The sequence below is a fragment of the Stegodyphus dumicola genome, chromosome 2, assembly GCF_044657685.1.
Source record: "Stegodyphus dumicola isolate Sdum_Otavi_A_Nest chromosome 2, ASM4465768v1".
NCBI lineage: Eukaryota > Metazoa > Arthropoda > Arachnida > Araneae > Eresidae > Stegodyphus > Stegodyphus dumicola.
Window position 1 is genome coordinate 135,046,824 of NC_140769.1, and position 27,257 is coordinate 135,074,080.

A 27,257-nucleotide genomic window follows, 5' to 3' on the forward strand; every position below is an offset into this window, starting at 1 on the left:
ACTACGAAATGACATTTTCACACTCTTTCTCTTTAGTTTCTCAATAATTAAACTAAATGCCATAAGAATTTCCCTTAAGCATTCTCAGGAACGACCTGAAACTTTACATGACAGTATGCTTTGACACAGCTACATTCCACTTATACTGGAAGGACAGCAGTGATTATCTAGAGTAATAACTACTGATATTTCAGTAGTCATTACTCTAGATAATCACTGAATAACATTTAATTCATATGGATTGGGGGGGGATTTTTTCTGCATTTAAATGAAAATTTTAATCTAACTGCTGACAAATATTTTTTTATTTTTAAAAGATGTACATTTGTTTCAGTATTTTTATTTAGAGTTATGATGTGTTGCAAAGTTATAGTTGCCAGACTACCTCACCAATTATGAAAATTTCCTGCTTTTTTCAAGTATAAAAATCATTTTGGGTTTGTATATCATTCGATGGCAAGGTGGCATACCGGTAAAAGTTTACAATTGGGTGCCCCTTGTTTTTTGGCGATTCCTTCTTGACGCCAAGATTGGCGCCAGGAAGACACAATTTCAAGATGGCCGCTACACAAAACCAAAATAAAAAGTCAAAGATTTGCATAAACTCTGTGTCCATGTACTCATCGATCTGTTTTCACTTAAAAAAACATCCCAGAATTGCACAAACTAGACATTGCGCACTGTTTAAATTTGTCCATGTACACATCAATCTATTTTTATTTTAAAAAAATCAGGAGGCTAAAGCAAAGTTACACTATCATGGTAACCAGAAATACGATTTCATCGCCAAAATTTTACAAAAAATTGTCGCTAATCGAAGGGACACCCAATTCTACACTAGAGCCGGCATACCAAATGCTAAAATTATTTCTGACCATCAAAAGCTTTATATTTAAAATATGACTTATCATGATTTATTCCTCTGTTCATTATTTTTGTCAAAAATCACGTCAGCAATTTCGAATCTTCTCCAATCGGATTTATTAATACACATCAAAACTGCATATGCTTAAAATCGAAATTAATTCATTCGGGAGTGGATAACTTATTAATTTCTAAATCTAAGAAATTATAATTTCTACATGTGAATATTTACGACATGCCGAAGATTTGAAGAAACATACAAACTTAAATAAAGGAATTACTGATTGCTTTCATTCATATAAGGCTGAACTCTATTTAACTTGATAATATTTTAATATAGGTTAAAAAAATTATATCCTACACTTTTCATTAAGAATTTTAAGTCATTAAAAATGAACACTAACAAATTAAAACTAATAACATATCAGCACATGCCTTACCTCGTCCGTAACACAATCTTTCTCCTACCAAATTTCGCCCCACTTTGAACATTACATTGCATCATGCTTGTGCTGACGTAATTAGTTTCAGTTTACAGCTTTTAGTCTTGGAAAACCATCTTGTCTTTGAACCATGGCAACAAACGAACTACTCAAAGTAGAAAGAAAATTGATTTTGATCTTTACATTGATGACTGCTTTGATCAGATTTTCTTTTATTGCAACGGGGTTCCCATCGTAGTAAGAGCGAAGAGTAATAACAGGGATTATCGAACATGTTAGAAGCCTTACTCTCAAAAACCACAGATAACGAAATCATAATTGAATATTCTCAACAGATGTTTTTTAATGTTTTAAATATTGCTTTGTATGGCCATAATCTTTGATATGGCATCCCGCCCAGTGCCGAGCTTAATCCTAGTATACGGAACAGTTACTTCAAGACAACGTTCTTTAATATTAAGATACTAAGCTTTGGCATACGGTACCAACCAGGGCTAAAGGGCTGGCTCATCAGCTCCTCGCCGCTGAAACCGGAAGAAGAGAGTGATGACGTAGATGGGTTCTCTTGCTGCTTTGAGAGTGCCTTATACCACCTTCGGTTTCATGAGTATTTGCTTGAAAATCAAAAGTTTTTGAACAACTGTTCGGTAAATAATATGAGGAAGAGATTTTATCTAATGAAATTACAATGTGTATGGATATATAGCTGACCTAGTAATGTAGCTATGGTCGATTTAATTAAACTATAGTACGCGTAAAATATAAGCCTTAAACTAATATTTAAAGTCGAATATACATTAAATATGGTTAATTTTTTTCTACAATATTTTTTGAAATGTATGTAAATAGTAACTTATCGATAAAAAACATTGACAAATTTCTATATTTACGAATAATTCTTTTTGAGTTAAAATATCACAAGTTGGGTTATAGAAATATCAAATAAAATTATGCAAACGTATTTTCAGAATACGTCCTTACAAACTCATCTGATTAAAAGCTAATGAATGCTAACAACAAATTTCATAATATATTAAATCCAAACAAATTTCACTTCATTTAATTTTGTCTTTCAACTAGCACTGGAAATGAGATAATTAGGTTTTTGTAAGTCTTGACAATGACTATTATGAAAGCATTATTATTGATCATCAGGATTACTATGCAGTGTCCATTACTCATAAATTAATAAAAATATTTTAAATTGACATTTATATACTTTCTTATGAATAGTGCAGTCTTATATTTTAAAAGCATGTATTCTAATGCTAATTTATCTCTATGCAGAATTTCATGATTTGTTTTGTATAGTTTCATAAATAACCAAAAACGCATAAAATAAATCACATAACACATTATGAATAATAAACCAAATAATAAAATCTTATTTTTAATACAATAAAATGAATTAGTTTACATGATTTATTTCCATTTACCTATTTTATGGTTAACTTTTCTTGCCGACACAAGGGATGCATTCCAATTTAAGTGTCAAACTCTTATAACTGTTCATAATCAGCAAAATAAACGAATCGTGTTCTTATTGAGGGACGAAAGACGTTTTTTAAGTTTAGAAATATGATTTTCAATTGCTCCCATACATTTTGAAGAATTTTCTTCAACCTTCGGGGAGGCTTTTTAAGGAAAATTGCTGATATCTACCAATCATTTTAAGCATAATCATTTAATTACAATGCTTTCTGAAGTGTCATTTGGAAACAATTTAATCCGCTTTTGTTTCACTAATGCAGTTATTTGTATTTCGGTATATATGGTTAAAACATAAATTTTCATTTTCCATTTTTTCGATTAATTTTTAGGCCCGAAAGGGATGTTATTCTCGAATGGGATATTAGTCTCGATACGGCATTTTGAGTTGAATAACTGTAAACGGCGTATGCGTTTCAAATTGTTGCCACCAAACATTATCACACTGTATATTATATTTAAAAAAATTAAATAATGAAGAATCTGCATGAATGTATACATGTTTCTCGAACTGTGAGAAAACAACTATACATAGAGCCATCAAATTTTGAATAACATAATCCTCCACCTGAACATGGCCACCTGGAAGCTCGAATTTTGAATATCGTATTTGTTTTATTATCTATTTCATATTTTGTAAAAAGTTTAATGAATTTTTAAATAACAAGCTCAACGATCACAAAGCAAGCAGTGGCAACACTGTACGGAAAAAAGCATTTTTAACTCCAGCGCGCGAGACTGTCTGTCGAAAATTTTAAAGAAAAATGTTTTTAAATATTTTGAGATTTTGCTGTTGAATCGAATTTTATGTGTAGGAGGCGCCAAGAAAGTTATGTTTGATAAAGAAAGTAAACATCAAAACGTTAATAATAAAAAGGCCCAAAAAATTTAAATCCAAATAAAAAAGCCAACTCAGTAAGAAAACTGAACATTGATATGATGAACTGATTAAATACTGGACCCCCCCCTTTGCACTTAAACCATAAAATTCAATTCAACAGAAATATCGCAAAAGGATTTTAAAAATGAGCATCTCTTTAGAATTTTCGATTCAGATTCTCGCGCGCTGGAGATAATTTTTTTGGCGGGGGATACAGTGTTGCCACTGCTCGCATGGAAATCGTTGAGTTTGTTAATCAAAAATTCATTAAAGTGTTACAAAATGTGAAATCGATAATAAACAAATTCCAAATTAGGGCTTACAGATGCCCATATTCGGTGGAGGATTACGTTATTCAAAATGTGATGTCTCTAGGTACTGTCATTTTATCACAATGTGAGAAACATACATACATGTATGCAAATTCTTTATTATTTAATTTCTTTAAATATAATGCAGGGCTCTAACATTTGCTGGCAATAATTTGAAAAGTGATACCGCGTTTATAGTGATTCAACGCAGAATGCCAAAACGAAATTAATAGCCCTTTGGGCTTAAAATAATAATAATAATAATAATAATAAAAACAGAAAAACGTATGCTTGCAATGCTGCCATTCTTTCGTCTACTGAAGGTTTCTGTACGGAAATTGTTGAAATATCCCGTTTGTTTGTTTCGTATTATGGTACGCATTACCGCAGGTAGCAACGGCACAGGGCTCCATTTTTTTAAATAATTTCCCGTTACAAACACTAATTCATTTAAAAAATATCCTCAGCTTTAATTTTCAAGTCAAAGAAACCTCTTTCAAAGAAATAAGAAGTAAAGATTTAAGCTTTCGCACTGTGAAGCTCTGGTCAGTAGACAAGGCGACGAACCCAGTGACGTCACATTGCTCCCCAACTGGGTTCCTGTCGGCATCGTTACCCCTCAAACGGATGACCTAGCCCTTCTTTTTCTTTAGCCCTGGTACCAACACCTCCTAGAACTAACGTTGACGGTACACACGGGATTTGGCGACTTCTACTGATATTCAGGAGGCATTTGTTTACGATGAGTAGTATAAAAGCGTCATTTTGGTGTTGGCGAAAATTTTCAAAATCTCGCCAATGCCGTACCGTGTGCTTTCATGCGTATTTTGAAAAATAGGCAAAAAGGCAAAATTACTGACAAATAGGCAACAGGCAAAAATAAAGATAACTTCTGGAGTTTCGTAGAATCTTCATTTAAAATTCTATATTACCAATTAAACTTGAATTTATTAAAGAAAGAGATGGAAATTTTATTTGCACTTTTTTTTTCTTTTTTTAACCTCTTTTTTTAATGTGTGCAATACTCTGAAGCAGAGGCGTAGCTAAGGTTTTCAGCGCCCGGGCACCCCTAAAGGTTTTGCGCCCCTTTCTGTGTTACAAGAATGATATCAATTTGGCGCTCCCTAGATGCTGCGCCCGGGAACGGATGTCCCCCTTGCCCCACCCTAGCTACGCCACTGCTCTGAAGAGAAAATATGCATTTCAAATGTGGTATTTTCACTATCACTTCCTTTTACATACGATAGATGGCACCATCATTTAATCCACATGTTCAACGCTGAAAAACGCTGAAGGTGCTTTACGTCCACTAGTGTGAAATTTTGCATCAAGATTTAATCTGTTATGCAGCAACAAACATGAACATCCCTCTCCCTGTAATTAAAATGTGATTTTCCTTCATTAATTTTTGCACTACTTTGTATTTTTAATTACTTGACATAAATCTTAAAACTACTGCTTTTCATGTGTGTGCTGTTTACCGAAGATATAAATTATTTATGCAGGGCCGTTCCTAGGCCAACATAATTATGATTTGTATATAATTGTATAGCATCTTGTACATAGTATTTTTACATTCTGATTGTATCTTTTAATAATAAAATTTTTGTACTTTGTTTATGTATTTTGTTTATTTCACACTGACGACTTACACACTTCCCGTCTGTCCATGATCGTCTCCTTGCTTGGCTCTGCAATGTTGGCCCCCCGTTTTTACCACCTACCTCTCTTAATTGAAGATTGTACTACTGCGACGTGCCTTCATGGCAATTTTATGGAGCCGGACAAGCGGCCATGTGCTGCATTCTGGCAATAAACAAACAGTCAGTCAGTCAGTTCCTAGGCCACTGGCTGCCCGCGTACTTTCCTAAAATTGTCGTCTCCATATTTAAAAGAAAAAGTTCAATGATTAATAGAAATTTTATTCCATACTCACTAAGTACTTACATATGAGAAATTGCATAAAAAGTGCTCCTAATGAATTTAATGAATTTAAAATATTTTAGGCATGGTATCGCGAGAGTCCGGCCGTCCCTGATTTTGGCTAGGAACTGCCCTATATTTAAGAGAAAATATTTATTTTTAGCTTTCCTGCATATTTAATATCTGGATGAAAAAATCTGGATGACTAAAAGAAGATTAGTAATTAAAGAAAAAAAAAAAAAAAACTTAAAATGCGCTGGTCTAAACGTTTTTGCATCTGTTTCCGGATGTATAAAACTACTCTTTTTTTTGGGGGGGGAGAGAAGAAGAAAAAATTAATAAGGTTTGCATGAATAAAGAACTTTGGTAATTAATAATTATGAAATACTTTTCGTCATTTATTTTTTTTTGGGGGGGAGGTATTAAAATTAATTTCTTAATGAGGACTTGTTTTCTTGTTATACATCCAAATGCTTTTTAATTAATAATTCATTAATCTACTTTATCCTGTCAAATCCCATTAATAATCACGTTACCTGTAGCTCAATACCTGATATTTCTGGTCTTCAAGATTGGTTTGGTTTTATTTATTTGTTTATGGCAAAGCATTTGAGGGCTTTCTACCTAAAAGGAGGGATGCCTTCGTGGATTACTTTCTAAGGGAAACTGACTCGTATACGCGTTACACATAGGTAAAACCATGAAAACACCCATGCACCGAGACGGTTTTCCCGGGATTCGAATCCCGGACCTAACTACCAGTGTTCAGAGACTACCGCTCGGCCGCTGGTGGCCCTATGTTCTTCGAGAAGCAAATTTTGTTTGTTTGTTTGCTTGTTTGATTTGTTCTGCGGGAATTTTATGCTTAAATATACAACATAAAAGAATAACAACAGAATCGAAAATGAAAACAGCTGATTATCCTGCGGAGATTCGATAACTCAAAAAATAAATAAATAAATAAATAAATAAATAAAATAAATTAATTAATTAAATTAAATTAAATTAAATTAAATTAAATTAAATTAAGCTAAATAAAAAAACCATCTATTAAACAAAGTAGGTAATAAAGTTTTCGTGTTTATTTTACTTTTTTATTTATGAACTTTGAACTATGTAAAGGACACTGTTGAAGTTTCTTAGATAACTGTTAATCAATAATATAAGTTCTTGCATACAGATGAATTATAATTCAATAACTAATAGACAGAATGAATTAAACAGTAACTGAAATTATTAATTTATCATGTCAAACTTTGTCTAGAAATAATCATAATGACTATTTTCAAGTTTCTGAATGCTTATTTTTTCCTGTTATTCGCATAACTTGGAGATGAATGCTCACATCAAAACCAAAACTGAATGGTTTTCGATGCATTATTCGTGATAAAGCAATGCTCCATTTTATCTTCTATCATTAGAAGTTGCTCTATGTTTTCAATTAGTCAAAAACAATATTATTTTTCAGAATTTCAGTTATTAATGTTAATGTTAATAGTACTTCATTTTATAATTTTGCTTTCAGAAAACATTAATATACAATGACATGTTAAACCATTAAAACATTCTTCCGCCAAAATTTTTCAAAAATACAAAAGCAGTCTTGTTTTATTATAAAATATATTAAAAAACATCTCTTCGTGTCAAGCTTTCACTTCCCGAAAATGCAATAAAATCTCTTATATTATTTCACAACTTCTGATATTTGAAAAACAATCGACTCTATTTTACAAATACTTTTGTGTTCTGGTAACGAAATTTCCTTTACATTATTACATATTTTCTTCTTTGTAAACGTCTTGTATGTTGTCGGATTAAAATACTTCAAGCGATTATGTCTGAAGAGATGCGTGTTCTAGATTCTTCATTAGCTATACCTTTTAATGGTTTGGAGTTGTACAGGCATACAAAGCGTATCTGATTTTATACAACACCGAGGTAATTAACATTATTTGCTTCACAGTGTTTTTTTGTCTTCCATGCAATCGGTCACGTGATCACAAGTGATAACATTATGTATCAATCGTATCAGCCAATACACATTCAGCATTTTCTCAGAAGTGGGTACGGACAGGCCCGGATCGAATAAGTGCGGGGCCCGATTGGATTTTTTTTTTGCGGGGCTCCCTCTATATATTAAATATTTAAATAAAATTCAAATTCTGTATCGTAATTTTCAGTCGACATAATTGCTAAACTATTTAATCTATCCTGATTCACTGTCGATCTCAGATAGTTTTTTTTGTTAGTTTTAGCCTGGAAAATGATCTCTCTCCAGAAGCAACGCTTACTGGAATTGTTAAGAATATTCGGAGACCAATAAACAAGTTTGGAAATGCTGTTGCTCTATCACTATCCGATAAAAATTTAAACATTTTAAGCGGTTTTTCAAAAAATTCTGAAGGAAAAATATATTTCAAAGCTTCCATTTCTTCAACTAACATTTTTCCGTTTATATCAGCTTCTTTCACCTTTGGTGAAAGAAGTACATCATTTGGTACATCATTTTCTGTTAACTTAGAATCTGTTAGAGGAATTTCTAATTCACCTGCATGTTTTTGAAGTACTTTTTTTCCATATTTTGAAATTTTCCCAGAAACCCAAATAATTCGTTATGATTTTTTAATTGTTCAAAACGATCTTTTAGTGATTCTGTAGCTTTATCTAAAACAACATTAAAAAAAAAGATATCTTGTATGAATTTATCGGGTTTTCAATAGATTCCTCATCGCCTTCATAATTGAAATGTTTCTTTCTTTTCCGAAGCCTTTTATTTCGAAATTCTGTTGATACTTCCAAATCTTCTGCAAGACTTTTTGCCTGAACTAAAACTTGTACGAATCCAATATTTCTGTAGTACGAATCCAGTATTTCTGTAACTTAAAATAAATATATTTTTAATTCTTTGAATAATTCATAATTATCCATTATCGTCAAAAGCAATTTGCTTTAAATTTCGAAAAAATTTTTTTGTTCATTTTGATGGTAACGCGGAGCCCTTTCAAATGCGGGGCCCGAATGGGCCCAATCGCCCTTTATCCGGCCCTGGGTACAGTCAGTACCTCCTATATATGTATGCACATATGTATGTAGGAGGTACTGGTACAGTGAGCATGAAGGTTACCGAACATTTGCGGCATTATCCACCAAAGATTGTGCCGTCCTGCCATCTAGTAGCGGAATAGAATACTAATGAAAGAAACATATTTAGAATAAGAAGGATATTTACAAACATATTTTATTTATAAATATATATATTATTTATAAATACAACTCGTAGAACCGTATTAGAATGCGTTGTTGTATTAACACAGGAAAGAATAACCGTATGGTCTCCCGGCCGGTAAAAACAATATACTCGTAAGTTAAAATGTTTTTCATCTGAAGAAACTGAAAATCGAAGAAATAGAATTATCGTGCGTTTCGTTATATGTGTCCGAATCTTACCGTCAGGTGGTGAGCCATTCTACCTCGCTGATTTATTTATCATAGGAGTTTTGTCATCAGAAGAACGAAGAAAATGTTCTAAGGCACCATTACTGATACCATTCATCACTGAACAGCTAATTTATTGCTTTTCATTATAGCGAGATAACTGCAAATATTTTTTGACGGTGATGCAATTTTCCGCTGAAATGTTTTTTTCTTTTAATATTGTGTTAATAAAGTGCTTGTATCAGTATGGGTCGTAACGTGACTCGTGACTCAGAACACATAATCGGCGAAATCGGAAGAGCTGTCAGGTAAATGAGATTTTATTCACTTATTTATGAGTTTTGGAATTTCAATTACAAAACTACCAGTGTTCAGCGACTTTACCGCTCGGCCGCTGGCGGGCCTCTTTGCTCTGGCGTTAATCTTTCTTTCAGCCAATCACTAGCTTTCCCGACCCCACGTAATCCACTACTCAGTATTTCATTCGTTGATTCCATTTCTCCCGATGAACATTATTTGCCTTACTCCTCACTACTTTGGACTTAATTTATTAGCTGAACTACTATTTACACCTATAGACAGATATGCTACTTATAAGTTATGCTGTTATATTTATTATTCTGGGATAGGGCTTCCGCCCAGGAACTCAAAATTTTGACGTTGGATACTGTTGACTGCAAATATTATTCAAAGAACTTCTTAAGTTTGGTAAACTGGATTTTCGTAAAGCTTTTCACATTCACAAAGATTTATTTTAGTTAATGTCTTTAAGTCCAGCAGACCTTTTTAACGCTTTTAGAATTCCATTAGCTTAATTTTTCAATTTCACTACTATTTTTATTTTCTGCGCTTATTTACTGAAATTATTTACTGTTCTGAACCAAAGTGATATTAAGGGCCTTTCAGATGGTGTTTATCCGAGCTAACGGAGACATCTGACATAGTCGATTCATCACCACAACCAGTTTTTCCCACAAGGCAGCGAGTCGAAAAATCTGAACTGTAGGTATAGCGGAGCTCGTCGACACATGGAACTGACTCCGTTAGTTCAAATAAACCCCAGTGGGAATGGCCCTTCAGAAAATAACTGACCACATTTACGCTGTACCTTTAAAGGGCCGCTCAGACTGGGATTTATCCGAGCTAACGGAGACAAATGACGTAGCCGACCCATCTCCAAAACGAGTTTTTCCCCATAGGGCAGCGAGTTGAAAAATCTGAACTGCACGCATAGCGGAACTAGTCGACACATGGAACTGACTCCGTTAGCTCAGGTAAAACCCAGTCTGAACGGTCATTTAGCTTGGAGCAGGAACTGACGTATAGTCACCCCACTTCTTTAGTGACTTTTTAATTTAAAATTTCTTATGGCTTGGCATTAAACAAAAAGCAGTAAGCTTACTACTCATAATATGTAATATTTTTCCATTATTAGTTTCAGAATAGTTATTTAGTGAACAAGATTTTTTTTTTGGCCAATGGCGGGCCCACAGCCCCCTTCGGCTTGCTCACTACTAAGGTCATAAGTGGTCGTCACTTTATTATGGAGGCACTTAAAAGGTGGGCCACCTTTGCCTCCTATGAAGGGACGGACAGTTACGATCATGCCTTCTCCGGAATCCGAACCCGGGCTCTTCGGCTTCCCTAACCACTATACCTTCTGGGCGGCTAGTGAACAAGGTAGTCCAATTAATTCACATGTTTCGAATAATCATCTCAATCAATTTCACAGCATTTTAATAAATTTGCAGTTAAAAATCAAATATATTCAAAAACACGTCATAAGTTTACACACACACACTTAATTTTGAGATTAGATTTTAATTGGTCTTAAAAATAAGATCTTTTTTAGATAAGATTTTAATTGGTCTTGAAAATAAGAATGAGCTATCTCTGAATGGTTTGGTTAGTTTCATTACGGCGAAGCACCTAAAAAGAGGGATGCGTTCGTGAAGGACTTCCTAAGAGAAATTGAATCGTATACGAGTTAGACACGGGTAAAATCACGAAAACGCTTATGCAGCCAGCCCATTCGTGGATTCGAACCTCGGACCGAACTACCAATGTTCATCGATTTTAACGCTCGGCCTCTGGTGGACGCATAGAATTCGAATTTTTCTGCGCTTCGCATGCCATTATTGGCACGCAGCACAAGGAAGGAAGGCAAACATCCCTAGTGAGATCTGAATGAATAGAATTCAGATAATGGAAGTCCTAATGTATATTTTCATTTATTTGACCACGGAATACTTTACTTAATTGCAAAGTTTACTGAGACGTTCGCAATTAACATTTTCTCAGAACGTATGTGCTTATTGTTGTTTTATCCAGCAGACTGCAATAAAATTCCCAAAGAACCATTTTTGTTGCTCAGAGTAATAATTTTTTATTCTTTCCCTTAACCCTCTGGGCGGCCAGCGTTTCCTCTAAGAAAGCGCAGATTTCCCAAAACATGTGAACAAATTATTTTTTGATTTTAATGCAAAACCTCTCCTGGTATTTCATACCTGAATTTGTTTCTTTTGATATATTGCCTTAATTTCGTTGATATATTTTAATATGCACATATATATACGCTTAGAGGGTAGTTTAAAAGTAATATTTTTTACTTATATATGAAAAACATAAAAATGTTTGATTTTATTCAAGTATCCCTTAATGTTTCTTGAAGAAATCCCTGTGTATCGGAGCACATGTTTGGAACTTGCTATCTTATATATTAGCGTATATACGTCAAAATTTTCTCTATAATTTAAATATCTGAACTTAGACGGCAGCATGGTTTAATTCTGCAGTATTACTTCACAATGCCGTGGAAAGATGGCAGCACTAGCTTGTAATTCTGCAGTATCACTTCACAAAACCGTAAGGAAATGGCAACACTAACTTAACTTTTCAGTTACTGTTGGCTGTTTTCTTTTCCAAATCCCACTTTTTTCGCCTCTTGTATGATGAGTATGTTAGAACACTGCATTTCACTATCTTGTCAGTAGATGGCTGCACCAGTCCAATACATTGGATTTGAACTTAGCATTTCAGTGGCCTGGTGATAGCCCAGACATTGGTAAAAAAAATCAATTTAAATTATGAAAGAAAAGTGTAATAATTATTTGTCATTGCTAATAACTGTAATAATGTGCACTTAATTTTTTTGAAATTAAGTGTGTGAATTTTCAGAACATTTTTGTTTTGCTGTGTTATTGTTTTTAAATTTTCATATGTAACTGTAACATTGACTAAAGAGTTTGTTGACCATGTGTTTTTTCGTTCACCACGATACACTCATTGAACATTTCTGACTGGCGCTGCGATCACGAAAGCTGGAGGCAGTGTCTAAACATAGCTCCGAAATTTTTTAAATAAGTGTTTCAAAAATGTTTTCAACTCTCTAAAATAGTTAAATGCACCTTTCCTATGCAATGTCTCATTCATCAAATTGAAAAAGGAAACTTCGCTTCTTCGAAACTTCAGGTGTTTTGTTAGCTGTTCACTATGAACACGAGAAATCCAAAAGAGGCCCTGACACGGAATATTCAGATAAGTAACATTCTGTTCTCTATAAAATATCTGTTTCTCTATCACTAGAGTGTCATTAAATTTCTTTATTTATTATTTTTCATAAGATTCTAACATTATACAATAGTTGGTAATAGTAGCAGGTCATGTGGTTCTTTTCTTCGTAACTATTCCGTAGAGACGCCACATTCCTTATCAGTAGTCCGTTCTTATCAGCAACTCACACCCTTCGGAGGCCCTCCTTTCGTGCTTAGGAATTTCTTGTGAGGGAAAAATGGGGATCTCTTGATCATCGATGAGTATAGATTGTGATTTTTGTAACTAAGATCCCCGACTTTTTTTTTCACGTCTCAAACTTAGAATTATGAGCAAATAAAAATACAGTGACGGAATTTGTTAAACTTGTACTATAATAAATTTCAACGGTTAAATTAATAAATTAATTTTATATTTAACTAATATTTAAGAAAAATAAACTGTATAATTTATTTTTGCTGAAATGCTCTCACACTGTGTATGATGGATTTATAATTTTGTCAATTACTGTTTTTCTGAAATATACATGAATTTTTTTGGGAACGGTAATATTTAATGTTACTTTAGTTAAAATATTATGTACATCTCTGTGATGATATATGTCTTTTCTAGTTAGGTCTCAAGATAAGGGCATACACATTACCATGTAGGAATTCATTTATTTTTTTTTAACTTAGCTAAAGTTTTCTTCTTAAAGACACTAAGTTTTGCAAATGAATTCTTTTTAACTACACTCATGGACACAATCGTATTTTAGAATATTTTCTACTTCTTTTCCTTTTCTTTCTATAGGCCCTTTTTTTTTCTCCTCCATTATTTTTGGGCCATTTATTTTAAATTTTATTTTGTCCCATCTTTTCTTTCTGGCCTTTTGAACTCGTAAAAAATGTACGAAGATCCTTTTTACTCTCCTCAAATACGAAATTGCCCCTCTTTCTATATACCTTTCCTTCGCACCTATGCTTGATTTTTCGCCCATCGGCGCAGAAAGACTTAGCGGGTGCAAAACAAGACATCTGTCTACTTTGTCTGTCTGTCTGTCTTTCGTTCACCACATGTGTTGGTGTTGGATGTGCTGAAGGTGGACGTCTGTAATTTTTTTCTGTATAAGTTTTTAGTGCTGTTCATGATTATGAATAAAAGTTTGCAATGAGTTGAACTAATATCTGGTGACCCGTGTTTTATTAGGAATGCTAATGTTTTAGTTTGACTTAAAATTGCAAACATGCCATTGGACAGTGAATCTGCATCTACTTTAAAACTTGAAGCTAGTAAAGTGAGTGTTAAGATACCGCCATTTTGGGTAGAGAAACCTGAAATGTGGTTTTTCACCGTAGAGGCACAGTTTAAAATCAGTGGAATTACTTCCGAAGACACAAGATTTAATTACCTGGTTGCACAACTTGAACCCAAATTTATAGAAAACATTTGGGACATTATTCGAGACGACACGCCAAACAAATATTCAGCCGCTAAAGAAAGACTTCTGAGCACTTTTAAAGAAAGTGAAAACAAACGCATCAAGCGATTGCTAACTGGACTAGAATTGGGAGACCTAAAGCCCAGCCAACTACTCCGAAAAATGCGTGCCCTTGGAGATGCTGATGATGTGTCTGAAAAAATTCTGAGAACCTTATGGATGGAGAAACTGCCAGACCAAGCAAAAAACATTTTAATTGTTAGTGATGAAGGTACTGATAAGTTGGCCACAATGGCCGATAAAATTCTTGAGATGAATCCCCGGATAGAGCTTGCGAGTGTGGTCCAAGAAGCTGGCCCATATGATATGTTGCTAAAAAATTTCTTCACTTGAGCAACAAATTGCGACTCTGAGTGTTCAACACACAAGAGACAGACGACGAAGTCAAAGCCATCAAAGAAATAGGAGCCGCAGCAGATCCCGCAAGCGTTTTGACCCAGATGGAAAATACTGTTTTTTCCATTTCAAATTTGGAAAAAAATGCTACCCTGATAAATGCAAACCTCCCTGCAGTTGGAAGCAGCCGGAAAACTGCAACTAGCAGTAGAATCAGCGGCAAGCCCTGCTGCTACTGGAAACATTAATTGCCGCAAATTTCGCCTTTTTATCAAAGACAGAAAAACAGGAATCAAATTTCTTATTGACAGTGGAGCAGATATCAGCTTGATTCCAGCTGATACGAAATCTAAAAGTACCTGCACTTCATACAAGCTATACGCAGCTAACGGAACTGAAATCCCAACGTTTGGAAGTAAGGTGTTGACCGTGGACCTCGGACTACGTCGCCCATTCCAATGGCCATTTGTTGTAGCAAAAGTAAACAGAGGCATTTTAGGTGCCGATTTTCTGAATCAGTTTCACTTACTGCTTGACATTCGCCGGAGAAAATTAATTGATAGTGTGACAAATATGTTTGTACATAGTGATGTAATGTCAGTAACTGAAAATACTGCGATTAGCACAGTGAGCAATTCTGTAAAATTCTCTGAGCTGTTGCGAAAGTACCCTGGTATTACGAAGCCCAATTTATTGAACACCAAAGTGAAACATAAGGTCCAGCACTATATTGCTACAAAAGGACAGCCAGTTTACTCTCGTGCTCGGCAGCTTGATGCTAAGACACTGAATTTGGCAAAACAAGAGTTTCAGTTCATGTTAGACAATGGTATAATCAGGCCATCTAAATCACAGTGGGCTAGTCCTCTGCATCTGGTTACAAAGAAAGATGGAACTTTAAGACCCTGTGGTGATTATAGACGTCTGAATGAGCAGACTATTCCGGACAGATACCCGATTCCTAGGATTGAGGATTTTCATTTAATCTTGAGTGGGAAAACAATTTTCTCAAAATTAGACCTATTCAAAGCATACTATCAAATACCCATAGCTGAGGAGGATAAACCAAAAACAGCCATTATTACACCATTTGGACTGTACGAGTTTAACGTTATGAGTTTTGGTCTCCGAAATGCTCCCTCAACCTTTCAAAGATTTGTACATGAGGTGTTTCGAGGGCTTGATTTCTGTTTTCCTTATCTTGATGATGTTTTAATCGCCTCGTCATCTGAGGATGAGCATAAAAAACATCTGAGCTTAATTTTCGAAAGGCTTGATAAATATGGCCTATGCTTAAATGTGTCAAAGTCCGTATTTGGAGTTAAAGAAATTGAATTTTTGGGGTATCTCATTACGCCTTCTGGTTCGCAACCTCTGCCAAACAAAGTTAAAGCTATTCTTGATTATGAACTGCCATCCACTCTTCATGGCTTAAGAACGTTTTTAGGCATGGTAAATTTTTATAGGAGGTACTTGAAAGATGCAGCGCAGACCCAGGCCATGCTACATGAAATGCTTAAGGGAGCAAAGAAAAAAGATAAAAGTAAAGTACCTTGGACTGAAGAAAGCATAAAGTAATTTGAGAAGTGCAAAACTGACTTGGCTAATACTGCCCTGTTAAGTTATCCAAAGTCTGAATGTCCATTATCTCTGTGAACTGATGCCTCAGATTGGGCAATTAGTTCAGTTTTGCAACAGTATGAAGATGGTAACTGGAAACCAGTTGCATTTTATTCAAAGAAGCTGAATGGGGCTCAAAGAAAATACAGTACATATGATCGTGAATTGCTTGGAATATATCTCTCTGTGAAGCAATTTAAATACATGCTGGAAGGACGAGATTTTCAAATTTTCACTGATCATAAACCATTGATTTTTGCATTCAAGCAAAAGAATGATAAAGCTTCACCTAGGCAACTGCGTCAATTACAGTACATCTCCCAGTTTACTACAAATATACAGCACATTAGTGGAAAGAACAATATTGTAGCAGATACTCTCTCCAGAATTGAAGAGATATCTGTAATTGATTATGAAGAAATTGCAAAGGCACAACAGAATGACCCTGAGTTGAAAGAATTAATTGCAAGTAACACCTCATTAATTTTCAAGGAATATGTACTACAATCTAAAAATGTCCTATGGTGTGATACTTCAGCTAGTAATATTCGCCCATATGTACCTCAAAGTTTTCGCAAGAAAATTTTTGATCATATCCATAGTTTTGCACATCCTGGGGTCAGATCCACTGTAAAACAGATAACTGCCAGATTTGTATGGCCCAGGATGAAGAAACAAGCAAGTTATTGGGCTAGAGCTTGTCTGCAGTGCCAGAAAGTTAAAGTAACAAGACACACCAAATCGACCTTTGGTACATATCAAGAACCTGATGCCAGATTTAGCATCATCCATATTGATTTGATTGGGCCTTTGCCACCATCTAATGGTAAAATTTACTGTCTAACATGCATTGATAGATTTTCCTGTTGGATGGAGGTAGTCCCATTAGAAGATATCACTGCAGAACTGGTGAGTAAAGCTTTTTATGACCATTGGGTGAGCAGATTTGGAGTGCCACAGTGTATTGTAACTGACCAAGGTCGCCAGTTTACCTCCCAAATGTTTAAAAATCTTGCTGCTATTTGTGGTGCTAAACTTCTGCATACAACGCCCTATCATCCCCAATGTAATGGGAAAATAGAGCGCTTTCACAGGACACTAAAGGCTGCAATAAAAGCTCACAATAATGTAAAATGGAGTGATATGCTACCCACTATTTTGTTGGGTTTAAGAGCTGCTATCAGAGATGGTACAAACTATTCTGTTGCTCAAATGGTATATGGTACCAATATCAGGCTTCCTGGTGAATTTTTTGAAAAACCCAGTGTCCACGTTGAACCTGACACATTTGTGTACAATCTTCAGCAGCAGATGGCCCTAGTAAAGCCAATGAAGTCTGTAGATACATGTCAATCTTATCAAAAAGTTTTTGTACATAGAGATTTAAGGACCTGTACTCATGTGTTCGTAAGAGTTGATCGGGTGAAAAAACCACTACAGCCTGCATATGATGGCCCATTTCCTGTAGCAGAAAGACATGATAAGTATTATTCTGTGCATATTAAAGGAAAAGATGTTAACATCTCTATTGATAGGCTGAAACCTGCTTACCTTATGAATGCAGATAGCATGCCAGAACTACCGAATCAGCTTCTTGACGACGATGTCAATGGTGGATCCTCAAAGGAAATGCATCATAGTAATTTCCCAACAAACACTCGTTGTGGTAGAGAAATAAAACTTCCTGTTAGGTTTCGAACTTAAAACTAAATCACAACTCTTATCTCTTGTTAATGCAAATATTATTATTCATGATCTACTTCCCCAATTAAGGCTAATGTCATATCGTATTTATCTCCTTCACAATAATGTATACTGATTTTATAATTTCTAATTTATGTATCTTCTGTAATATACCAGAGTCGTAGTGGTGTAGATATTGAGCAATATATTACTGTTCATGAATATATTCAGATATACTTTCCATATTGTTTTTACTGTTCTAGAAATTTTTGCTTCAAATTCTATATGCATGTATTAGCTGTAAGGGTTGGTATTATTGTGTTTTGGAATACAGTGTGTTTTTGCTTAGGCATAACATCTGCATTACCTCCTTAGAAGCTATCTTATAAAATACAATTATTGTTTCAGTTAGAATATTTCAGTGCTATATAGTGTAGTGCACATATATCTATGTATTATGAGATATGTCTTTTTCAGTCTTTTTCACTAATTTGTTAATGTTAGATTGCAGTATTGAAAATTAAGAATTTGAGCTGTATGTAAATAAGTAGTGTTCTAATCATGTTGGTATTAGGCATATATGAGCTTTAGGGCAAATATAATTTCTATCCAGCTGCAGTTTAATGCAGTACTAATACCTGTTTTTCAGAAAACTAATAATTTTCAAAGAATATTAGTTGCTAAGGTGTATATTCAGGACAGTGTTGCATTGAGTCAGTCAGGAGTGAGTAAAATAAGAAAAGTGCATTTGGTGTTTAAAATACCTGCTATGAAATGTGAAAATTTTAGTAATACTGATCAGATTTTTATTGGTGTTAACTATTTTCATGTCACTGAAAGCATGTCATTGAATTGTTCAGTTAAGCCCAGATATGGAGTATGTATGTATATATTAACTTTGAGATATAATAATGAAATGTATAATGAATGTATAGAATATTGAATGTGGTATCTACAATTATGTGGTTTTCCAGCATGGAACAAAAAAGATTAGTGATATATCTTGAAGTTCCAGCTACCTTAATTATTATTTGTATTTTAATTTGCTATAACCTTACAATTCAGAACCAGATGCAAGCTTAGAAATTCATTCTTTTATACGTGAAGTGCATTTTGATCATGAGATGTAGTGATCACGTTATTCGATTATTGACCTTACCAATGCAATTTAAGTATCGTAACTTAGTTACTGGTGAGGGAGTAATGTTAGAACACTGCATTTCACTATCTTGTCAGTAGATGGCTGCACCAGTCCAATACATTGGATTTGAACTTAGCATTTCAGTGGCCTGGTGATAGCCCAGACATTGGTAAAAAAATCAATTTAAATTATGAAAGAAAAGTGTAATAATTATTTGTCATTGCTAATAACTGTAATAATGTGCACTTAATTTTTTTGAAATTAAGTGTGTGAATTTTCAGAACATTTTTGTTTTGCTGTGTTATTGTTTTTAAATTTTCATATGTAACTGTAACATTGACTAAAGAGTTTGTTGACCATGTGTTTTTTCGTTCACCACATGTGTTGGTGTTGGATGTGCTGAAGGTGGACGTCTGTAATTTTTTTCTGTATAAGTTTTTAGTGCTGTTCATGATTATGAATAAAAGTTTGCAATGAGTTGAACTAATAAGTACAAGATACAATAAAGTCTGTAGGAAGTTACAAAAAACCAAACAATCGTGAAACTTAAGTAAATTTTCGTCCGTTAAAGCTGAATTTCAGAAAGCGCATGCTAATAATGATACTGATCGATTCAAAATTTTGCTAAGGATAAAACAAGAGAATAAAAAATAAATGATTTTTTTAAAGAGTTTTATCAAAAAGGTTAAAGTGGTTAATCGTATTCTTCTACAGCAGTGGTGTTCAACCGGTGGCTTGCAGGCGCCTTCAATCTTGTGTTTAGACATCTGTCAGCCACATTTACAGTATTGCCATGAGACAAAAGACTTTACTCTAATGCTAATGTAAAACCATAACCATAACAAGATGCAATTACATGTCACCTACAGAGGTATTGCGTTTGTGTTCATCTACTCATGTGTTACTAGGCATAAATTTCAATCAATAACCTCATTCTAAAAGCACTTTTTTACGCTCTACTATGAAACAAAGAATCATACAGAGGCATCCTTTAGAGTAAATTACATTGAATCACATAAAAAGGGAATATTCAAACGAAGCCATTGGGAAGGAAGCTGCAATGCTGGCAATGTCAGGGTCTTTATTTCAGGAATTAAAAAACAAAAATAAAATAATCTCAGCTATAAAAGATGTACCTCTGTCAAGAAATGCGGTGATACCACGAGTGGGCGATATTGGAGACGATATCTAAGTACAGGTAGTTCTCATGATTTGGAAAACTGCGCGTATTTTTTCCAGCAGTTTGATGAATCCACTCATGTTGCTGAAGACTTGCTGCAACTTTTGATGTTTACAAGACAGGTGTTTCCTGACTTTTTTGGGAAAGAAGCAGTGTTGATTCGGTAAACACACTTGAGGAGAAGACATATGAAACTCAGTTTTAAACCATATTACGGAACAAAAAGTACCAGTAAAAAATCTCATTGCAATCACAATGATGCTTTGCTGGCTGTGATCAAGAGTAATGATGGGTTTATTGAATCTAATAAACAAGCTGGCATATTTTCCAAATTTAATTCATACCACTGCATCATTCTTCAAAAATATTCTGGCTGCTAAAAGGCTCAGTCTCAGAAAACGTTTAACCAGATTTGTTAGAATGCTCTCAGAAATGATAATTTTTCTCATAAATATGTTATAAAATTTTTCTCATAATCTATGACCAAAATTTGTATGACATGGAGTGGCTTGCTAACTTGGCATTTAAATGAATATCGCTTCAAAACTCAATGAACTAAATACCACTCTAGAAGGAAAAAGAAATCATGTATCAAAAATACTTTCCTGGCTCAATTTTCATTTTTGGACTTTCACATATGTCAAGACCCTAAGGCGATTCATTCAAGAATCTGGAAAGAGCAGAAGTAGTGCATCTCCCGCTGCATGCCAGAATAACCAACCAAAGTATCAAAGTATCATGGTTCAAACTGATTTGTGAAAGAGTATTTTATTGGGGAAACAATATCAACCTTTTTCGTCATATACGGTCATTACTTTATAATTTAAAAGAAGATTCCAAGACATGTATCCTATGGAGCTCATTTTATTCTTTAGAAAAAAATCTTTCTTGGAATTAGCCATAACAGCAGTGACTTCGTCAATGGAAAAACTTGTCTTTCCTTTCTAACAAATGAAACAAACTGGAGGCTGATTTTACTATTACATTTCTTACTTCTATAAAATTCAAAATCACAGAAAACAGAACAAACTAATCGGCCCTATTAAATACAAAAACATACTTAGGCGTACGTTAATAGTGAAAGCAATATTTTTGAACAACATACGTCTGTGGCCAGGCTTCTTCACAGCTTGCAGTAATAAAAATAAAGTGCTGGTAGACTCTAGAGTAGAGGTCTTCAACACGTGGCCCGCGAGCCACGGGGGGGAGGGGCGCTGAAGGTATTTTAGTGATTTCATTGAATTTGAAGAAAAAATTGAAACATTTTTAAGAAATTTTGATTTTAAGAAAAATTGCCTTATCAGCAATAACTTTTTTCTCTTATTCTTGATATTTAAAACATTTTATTGACATGCCTGTTATTATTTGGGATAAAATTTTCTGAAAATGACGAATTTTTCAAAAATTTCACTTATGTAATATGGAAACTTATGTAATATGTGTTCCACCTGAACTTCAATTAGAATTTATAGATTTACAGTCTGACTCTGCAGTAAAATGCAAGTTTCTTGAAAATCCTACATTAATTAATTTTTATTCGAAATACGTGACGGAAGACAAGTATCCAGGAATTCGTAAATATGCAGTCTTCATGTCTTCTATCTTTGGAAATGCCTACATATATATGTGAACAGCGTTTTAGTAAAATGAAAATCCTAAAATCAAAAACAAGAACACGGCTGACAGACACACATTTGAAGGAAACTTTTACGAATTGCAACAACAGCAACGCAGATTAAACCGGACATGGAAGCTTTAATCAAGCAAAAACGATGTCAAATTTCACACTGAAACCAAAGTAACTAACATCTCCCGCCAGTAATGTATTTTTTTAAATTTTTTTATTGTAAATGCATTTTGTAATATCGTTTTGTACAGTCATCTTTATATATATTTTTTTTACATCGTTAAAAAGAGTTGCAAAACATTTTAATTCGATTTCCGACTATTACATTGAATTTTTGGAACCAATGTATACATATACAAATCTTTAACACTATCTCTTCGCTTAGAATCAATCGTAGTCTTGGAAAAGAAACCTCCCTTTTTACTTCCTTGTACGAAGTAAAAAGGAAGTATTGTAATCGCGAAAAGTTTCAGGCAGCATATTTCAACGAAAATATCCATTTTGACCTCTATCGAATGCAATTTAACGATGTTTTTGCGTGATGTCTGTACGTAAGGACTGGTAAACGTAAGGACTGGTACGTAAGAACGTAAGTACGTAAGGACTGGTAAACTGGACGTAAGTTTTCTGTACGTAAGGACAGAATAAAAGACTCGTTTCCTCCAAAAAAATTATAAAACTGCTTTAAAATTAATTCTGAAGAGAATTTTACGTGACGTCTGTACGAACGTACGTACGTACGTACGTATCTCGCATAACTCGAAAACGAATAGCCTCAGAACATTGAAATTTTTTATATACTCGTAGAACTGCTATAACATGTAGATGTGCCCCTCGTATTTTGGTTGCAATCGGCTGCACCAAACGTATATAAATACTATATTTATATATATATCCACTCTGTTACTCGGCACCAGTGATCTCAGTTTCTTTACTCTTATATGTTTGCAAATTGTACATTTTTTGCTTTAAAAATGATTTAATTGTGTTATCTTCCGGTTAAGGTTTTTATGCCTTTCGTAATTCTGGAAGAAATATTTGTACAATTATCAACAACTTAAAAGCTGTTTAAGCGCGGTTAAGTTTTAAATAACATGGCGGACATATTTGTTTACATTTGAAACAGCAGAACTGTAGATTTGTTGCCAATCTAGATAGACTAAGTTTCGCAACAACAAAAATAACGCCTTCATTTATTACTGCGAATTAAATCATGCTTAATCCTTTCTGGAATTTTTTCGAGGAAATAAGTGTTTAAGATTTACTTCGTAATTTTTAATACAGATATTTTGAGTTTTTATGTATTTTTGCCTTTTCGCGAAGTGAGAACTGAATTAATTGAATGAGAAATACTAAATCGCCTGTGAAAAGTTTCTTTTCTGTTTCGTTTGCTTAATTTCTTTCATACATCGTTCTCGCTTTATTATAGTATTTGAATAGAACATGTGGCAACGATAAGATAAAATTCTAATGATATAAATTTTGTGCATTCAGAGTGTCTTTATAGTAAACAAATATAGTGAATTTTTAAAGAGTGCATTTATTCTATTGTGGTTTATGCGCTGTCGACGAAGTAGATTTAATCCAATCTAATCAATTTAAATGAAATTCAAGAAAAAAATGCTTATAATTTAATATTCCGTACAAGGAAGTCATGTGGTGTACACATTTGATTTTTTATATAAATTTTCCGACTACACTATTTTTTTGACAGACTCGTAGCCCGCAGATCTTTGTGAATTTATTGATGTGGCTCTCAGGCGTGAAAAGCTGAAGACCCCTGCTCTAGAGCATGTTGAAAACAACATGGTGCTGCCATGCTGTGTGTCAGAATGTACGTCAAATTTTAATAAGCTCTCAGAGAATGTTTAAAAATCAAATACCTCATCAACAGTTAGTAAATAACTTAATACAATACTCATTTAAAGAGATATTTGACACTTTAAAGTTGCATTTTCTTGTGCTAGAAAGTTTTATTACTATGTGCTTTTTTTAATTTTCTAATCTATACTATTAAAATATGTTTATTTGTTTGTAACATCATCTCCTCCGGAACGGTGGGGAGTTTCGAGAGAGGTACCTCCGGATTCCAGAAATTCGTAGGAAGCCATTTCGACCATTTTTATCGTCATACGATTTTAATTAGCTGAGATATTAAATTTGGCGACAAAAAATTTATTTGCGAATTGGTTGTTATGGGTTGCGTGAGATATTAATTTAATGATTGTTGAGCGATATTAATTAAAAAATCAAAAAGCTTTAATTTTGCAACAAAAATTGATTTACGAATTGGTTTTTTGCTTGAAAGGCCCGCTAGTTTGAATATATATTTATTTTGAACCTACCTATTAGTTTGGATTTTCTTCAGTTTTTTGTAGGATTGTGGAAACACAAAATCATCCAGTAAAGTCACATATTTTTATGTAATTGTTATTTTCCAAGCATAAAACACCGGGTAGAGAGACGTACGGCTGAAATATAACAGTAAGTAGCTCTTAACGCAAAATCGATTAGACACCAATACATTACATCAAATGCACCCAAACCTTTTCTGTAGTTTAAAGATCTGCTCCTAGATGGCAGCATCACATTAATTCAGTAGCATTATTTGACATTGCTGTGAATAGATAGCAGCATTATCTTAACTTCTCAGTCATTAATGGGCATTTTCTTTCTGGTTTCTGAATCCCCCCGGCTGAATGATAAATATGAGAAACAACTTGGAGTTTTCTAAATGAAAGCGCTAGAAGATATTCCACTAAGAACAAATGAAAATGTTGGTAATTCTTGAAATCATTTTCAAATCCATTCGGCGTCCCAATTTAAAAAATTTTAAGGATGTATCTTGAAAAGTTGATGCCTGAAGATAAAGTATACTGGCCGAGTTGAAAAAGATAATTAAATGTCTAGTTGGTACTTAATAGAAATTTGACAACAACATGCATGACAGCTGTTTTTCTGGTGTAGCTCTTAATATGAAGGAAGCCGTAAATAAGGAAATGAAAGAAAATGTGAATATTTTAAAACGAAATTTCAGAAAATATATGCTGGTAATTATTCCGACTGATTAAAAATTTTGTGAAAAATAAAATGAGAAAATAAAAGAGCGAGGGTTTTTGAAAGAATTTTATGAAAACCTTACGGCGGTTAAGTGATTAATAAAGAGAGTGTTTATATTCGTCATGTTCAGCAGAGGAGGATATTTAAGCTATTTTGAAGGACTATTTTCTAAAATTTTTTCTGCTTTCAGAAGTTTCTCCTCAATTTGTTTTCAAAAGCACCTAATTTAATTAAAATTTTTATGAAGGATAAAATGAAACAATAATAGATAATTTTTTTTGAAAGAATTTTATCAAAAATCTACGGCAGTTAAATGATTATCATATTCTTTTAGAGATTTTTCGTGTTCGTCGTATTCAGCAGAGAAGGATATTCAAGCTACTTTAAATAACTGTTTTCTGAAAATTTTCGCTACCAGAAGAGCTTCTTCAATTTGTATTCAGGCACCTAATTTAATTCACACCTTTGTAAAGGATAAAAAAATCTGATGTGTACACCACATGACGTGCTTGCACGGAATATTAAATTACATTCATTTTTCCCCGCATTTCATTTAAATTTATTCAATTGAATTAAATCTACTTCATCGATAACGCATAAACCACAATAGAATAAATGCACTCTTTAAAATTCACTATATTTATTTACCATAGTGACACTCTGTGGCTAGGTTCGCTTCACAGTGTTACATCTCATTCATTTTATAACTCAGAATGCGGAAAAATTATATCATCTGAAGAATTATCTAATCGTTGTCAATTATCTAATATATTTAAATACTATAATAAATCTAAAATGGTGTAGAAGATTAGTTCTTTGGATTGGCAAGAAATCCACTATTATCCTAAGTTTTAGATGTAAACAAACGTGCTATGATAAAAAATAAGGCTTAGCTGCAGTTAAACAACTTTTAAATTGTTGATAATTCCACAAATATTGCATGCAGGTTAACGAAAAACAGATAGGAACAGCATAATTCAGTCATTTTTAAAGCAAAAAATGCACAATTTAGCAACATATAAGAATAAAAAAAAAAAAAAAAAAAAAAAAAAAAAAAAAAAAAAAAACTGAGCTCACGGAGCTGAGTAACAGAATGGGTATATGTGTGTATATATATATATATTTATTTACTTTACGTGCGGTCGATTGCCACCAAAAAGGGAGGTGCACAACTACATCCTATAGCTGCCCTATATACAAAATTTCAACATTCTGAGGCTACTCGTTTTTGAGTTATGTGAGATATATACATTCATACACACGTACGTACAGAAAACAAAAATGTGAGATATATACATTCATACACACGTACGTACAGAAAACAAAAATGTGAGATATATACATTCATACACACGTACGTACGCACAGACGTCTCAGAAAAATCTCTTTTGAATAATTTGAAATCAGTGTTATAATTTTTTTTTTTGGTAAAAAGAATCTTTTATTCTGTCCATACGTACAGATGTTACACAGAAACATCGTTAAATTGCATTCGATAGCCGGCAAAATGGATATTTTGGTTGAAATATGGTACCTGGAATTTTTCGTGATTACAATACTTTCTTTACTTCTTACGAGGAAGCAAAAAAAAAAACAATAAAAAATACATGATTTTTGAATTTTACCAAAAATTTGCGTTGGTGGTTAATCATATTCTTGTAGAGGGTATTCGCATTCGTCATTTTCATAGTACTACACTGACTACTCTACTGTGCTTTTTATAGCAAATTAAAATCATCTAAAAATGAACGACCAGCCTCAACGCTAAGATTAGATTAAGTTCCACTTAAAATAGCTGTTATTTATATAAAAAAATGCCGTAATTTAAAATAATTAGATCTTTAACAATAAGTAATTGATATATTATAGCTTTGTACGTCCTTAATGTAATTAAATTTCGAATTTAACTTTCTTTTCCGTTTCCGCTCTTTTCTCATTGCTCTCTCATGAGGCGTTCTCAGAATTGCTTCTCTTTGCAACCGACAGATGGAACCACTAATCACCATGCAATCAACAGAGCAAAAGCATTTGCAATTTCTCAGCAATTTAGGAATGAAATTGCTGTTTAGATTCTTCCTCGTGATCTTGTATCCAGATAGATTTCTAGCATTATTACATCTGATTCTGAGAGTGTTATAGATTTTAATAGTTTTATAGTACTCCTTTTTGATTCTAAGTATTTCGAAACATTTTTATAATTAGCTTAAGCCAAAATGCCAAAACTATTTCGCGAT

General features: G+C 33.6%; 2 protein-coding genes across 2 annotated transcripts in view; one reads left to right on the forward strand and one right to left on the reverse strand.

Annotated features, from left to right (window-relative positions):
- LOC118192006 (uncharacterized) overlaps positions 1-1,808 on the reverse strand; it is a 31,094-nt gene extending 29,286 nt beyond the window's left edge. Inside the window, exon 1 of the mRNA XM_035362880.2 lies at positions 1,305-1,808. The gene's annotated coding sequence lies outside the window, so the exon portion shown is untranslated. The remainder of the gene's footprint in view (positions 1-1,304) is intronic.
- LOC118183152 (transmembrane channel-like protein 5) overlaps positions 1-27,257 on the forward strand; it is a 442,419-nt gene that overhangs the window by 1,931 nt on the left and 413,231 nt on the right. The window lies entirely within an intron of this gene.